Source organism: Pipra filicauda, unplaced genomic scaffold (assembly GCF_003945595.2).
Source record: "Pipra filicauda isolate LSUMZ 115617 unplaced genomic scaffold, ASM394559v2 scaffold72_size3293161_pilon, whole genome shotgun sequence".
NCBI classification, from domain to species: domain Eukaryota; kingdom Metazoa; phylum Chordata; class Aves; order Passeriformes; family Pipridae; genus Pipra; species Pipra filicauda.
The window spans coordinates 1,663,400-1,667,947 of NW_024104898.1; positions in this window are offsets into that span (position 1 = coordinate 1,663,400).

Genomic DNA, 4,548 nt, shown 5'->3' on the forward strand with positions numbered 1-4,548 from the left:
GGATTTTGGAGAGAGCCTTGCCCTCTTCTCTTTTTGTGGTGCATCATGTTTGTGATATTTGGTCTTTGCTACAGTTCTGAAGTGCGGTGAGAGGGCTGGGAGGGACTTCGTGGCCCATGGCACACAGAATAGATGTTTTGCAGGTTCCTCTGGACTGAAGTCCCATTTGCTTGTCTTTGCAGGCAACTGTACATGCTGACTGTCCCACTTCTGAGTCCCTCTGTTACTGTGGTAACTCCTTCGGTGTTTCGTTGATGTGATTCTGATTTGATTGTTGCATAAATTTATTTATTGTTCAAGTCAATATTGCTAAACACCACTTGATTTTCAGGGGAGAGATAGGCATACTTGAGTTTAGTTTTATTTTTTTACCAAAATGTTGAAATCTGAGATCAAGCCATACCTCCTTAAACAAGCAACATATGTCCAGCACCTGGGACAAACTTCAGATGATCAACCTCAAACAACAGAACAGTTTTCCTGAAATTAGCCTTTGGTTCTTACACCCATAGCCATGAAAACACCCATTCCCTCCACTCAGAATTTAAAATATGAGCTCCAGGACAAATGATAATAAATGAGTCCAAATGTATTCTCTCCTCCAGGAAATGATTTACTAAGTAAGGCTGCCCCATCAGATGCTTCTCCGGGGAATGTGATGTAAGTGTAAGTGAAGTACTATCACAATAAGTGTGTGTGCATATTCCTACCAGCTCTATTAGCTGGGGAAATGTAAGTTGGGGTCAAGATGACTGTACCCTTAGGCTGACATTACATACAGTTTGGCAGGAAGAGCTGTTTTGAGTACCTTGATCACTCTGTAGATGTTAACACAATCCTGCTGGTGGTTGAGGACCTGTCCTGTTACCTGTCACTGCCTCTGCTGCTTGCTGCAAAAGGATGATACAGAGATTCAGTCACAGACAGGAAGATAGAGAATACGGGAAGGGAAGCAACTCATGACCTGCTGTGATTATTGACTATGGGAGAAGCACCCAGGGTACAAAATCAGCCCAGAAGGACAGAATAAGTAATGGTACTGTGTATTTGTGAACATTTTTCTCCCTTTCCAGAAGCTGAATATCTTTGGGAAACTCCTGAGTGACAGAGGTGAGTGAAACTGCCAGTGGGTGGTGCATGGGCATCTCTAATGCTTGCAAATCGAGCTGAGCACTGCCCTTGCCCGTCACATGTATTCTATTTATGCCACAGTAGAGGGAGCGTTGGCAAAGTATCTTAGAGGAGCAACCTTTTGTTATACCCACAGCTGCTCCCTTCCCTGTTAGTGCAACTGATACAAAAATAATCACAATAATAAGGATCATGCAGTTAATTGATTCATCATCTTGTCATCACTGCAGCCAATTCGGCCATAGCTTGGTTACTGCATCTTGTGTTCCTGTGATTTCTTATAACGAAAGAACCACCTGAAATATCTCAGGACGTTTAAGTTTTGTTCACCTGGCTGCTTCTCTCAACAGCTCACTCCACTCTGGCCTTTCTTCCATGTCTGCTAGAAGGCCGTATCGAGATGTTGATTTTTCTTGTGCTGTCCTCCATGCTCAGCACTGAGGAACTGTATTTGAAATCAGTGAGTGAGCTGTGTGTTAAGAAATAGCTCTGGCACTAAAATGTTTAAAATTACTCTTTGTTTCTCTGACTTCTCTCCTAATTTGGATTATCCAAATCTAGATTCCCCCCAGACTTGCCCACAAGATAGAATACTAAGGAAATATTGTTTTGTTTTGGTTGTTTTTTGACGTCCATATTTCTCACATTTCCTGTTCCAATTTCAAACTGGGTCTGAACTCCTCTACCAACATCACTCCGGCTGTTATTCTGGGGATCTGAGAGAGGGGATAAAAAATAAGCAAAGTGCAGGTAATGCGTTTCTTGCCACAGGTTCTCCTGGACGAGTCGGTAAAAAGTTACTGACATGTGTCTCTTTTCAGGTTAAAGAGAGGGATTAGACAAAGGGTATTACTAACATGGGACAAGGTATTAAAAAATGGATGCCTAAATTTAGACTTCTAATTTTGTATTTTGAACCCCTCAATAAGGGCTTGATCTTATGCCCTTTGAAGTCAATGCTAAAGCTTCCACTGAATTCAATCTACAAGATGAAGTTCTAAATTATGGTCAGGTTCTTAAAAGTTCTCAGCATCCCACAGCTCCAAAAAGTCATCACCCAGCCTCTTTGCAAATCACGCGTCTTCCCTTAAGTGCCTAAACACGGAGCTTACGCTTTTAGATATTCCATATTTAAAATCCTGCCTGTTGATGCTGTCTTTCTTTCTGTCTCAGGGGCCATGGACATGGGAAAGACAAGGCTAATAAAGAAGTGTGGCCAGGACAGAGATTGATTTGCTTTTTTGGTGAGCAGTGCTTAGCATGAACACTGAAGATTCATTCTATAGCAATGTCAGTATTTATTATGGTGTAACGGTAACATGGAAGGCACATGAACGTCCTTGCTGGTGCCAGAATCCAGCAAGTGCATGATCATTTGCACAGACTTAACTATATTGCTCTCCTGGTAACAAGATGTTGGCAGGTGGAAAGATCACAGGATCCCAATGAAACATAAAACGAGATGAGCAATCCTGTAGTGGTAATTTTAGAAGCTGGGTTCTGTACATTATTTACAGTACATTGTGGCTTTAAGATTATAAGGCTGCCCCTTGCCACTCGTGGATTAAATCTTTTCTGTGAGGTTTCTGTGGGGGACTTAAAACAGTGCAGCAATTGGAGGGATTTTGTGCATCTAGAGGAGTGTTAGAGTTACAAGTTATTCATGGTAGAGCTACCGTCACTCATAAAACACTCACCTAGCAGGAGAGAAAAAGGCACCTAGGACCTTCCACCAAATAAAAAGTACTGAGTGAGTTATCTGCTTGCTGCTGGTCTGAAGTGCAGAGGCCTGGCATAAAGAGGGAGTTGTTCACAGTGAACTGGGACAGAGTCGGAAGCGGCTTCTGCCTCCAGGAACTTTAATTTAGCTTTACCTTCAGTTAATGAAATAGCCCCTCTTTTTCCTGGGGAGGTTGAAGTCTCCCTGTTTCTTGGAAGACATTTTTGGCAATTGCATTCTGAACATGGGAAACTCCAATTATTTTGGATGGGTAATTATTTCCTCAGAAACCCTCTGCAACAATTTGTTAAAAAACTATAGAGAAAGTAAAGGAGAAGGGATTATTTTGCAATATTTGAACAACACCCACCACTCCTCTGTAGAAATGTAATCCCTGAGTGGAAAGGGATTATATCCTCCTCCAGGCTTTTGACTGGGCTGGATTTCTCCCCTTGCCCAGATGGAAGGCTGTGGGCACAAGGGGTGTGGGGTGTGACTCTATATCTGGGGCAGCAGAGGGGCTGGATAGGAGCCGCTCCTTGCTCAGGCAGACCTGTCACTCATCTCCCAGCCTTCCTCGGGATTAGTGTGACTAGGGTGATATCCTCGCATACTGCGCCAAGGGGCGAGAAAAAATCTTTAAAAATTAAACAAAGGGAAGAACAGGTCTAAGATCTACTGAAAGCAAAGATTTTTATTTTGGGGGGTTTTGTTTCATGTATTTCTCTCAGCCAGCAGGTGCCTCTATAGAGCCAATGCTTTGCCTGTATCAGTAGGAGCCTGTGGCACAGCACTGGAATACCTGCTTTCGAATGATAATACAGCCTTTTCTTTCTTCGGTGTCTTTTTCTCCTTCCCCTTCCCCCAGTCCATAGTAAGCCCCAGGATCTGCCAGTCTGGACTTCCACTCTATCTGCCACCTAAAGTCCTTGGAGGACGATAGCAGGAGAAAGATTTATATATGTTGACACACACATATTGTTACTATGTATGCCGTATGAGGAAATTTTGTGACTGACAGGAGCAAAGGAGCTTGGTTGGGGAATACCTGCGCTAAACCCAGCGAGCAAAGCTGCCTCTTTGCCCTCTAAATACCTTCCCAGAAAGCAGAGTGGTGTTTGTGTGGCAAAACCTTCACCCCTTTCAGTACGACACCCTTCTGTACACCAGGGCACCCACAGCCAGCACAGGCAGCCCTCTGAGATAAGGGGAGATGGCACTGGGTTAAGAGAAATAAAACCCAAAGGAGAATAATCCCCCCTTCAGCCCTTTAACACATAGGTGCTAGGACATCACGGTATCCGAAAAGCCAAGCCCTGGGGGGTGGGGTGTAGATGATTGGTTGTGACTACAATTTGTCCCCCGCTGCTCCCTCTCCCCAAATGGCTGTGCTGGACTTTGGAGTAATTCCCACGGGCAAGGTGAATTTTGACCCGAACATGCATCCATCGGCAGGGCAGAAAGGGTGGAGGAAGCAGGGCCCGCGGGGCAGCCGCCGTGGGAAGGCAGGGCAGGGCGGCTGCGGTCCCCCGTGGAGCGACGGCGGAGGGCGGCGGAGGGGGGCAACGCACCCCTCTACCTCCGTGGCCTTTTCTCCCAGCTCAGAGATGGGAGGGGAGAGGGAGGGGAATAGGCAGGGAGGGGTGGGACTTCGCCGGAGCGTCTCTCCCCGCGGCAGCGCCGAGCAGTTGCAGAGC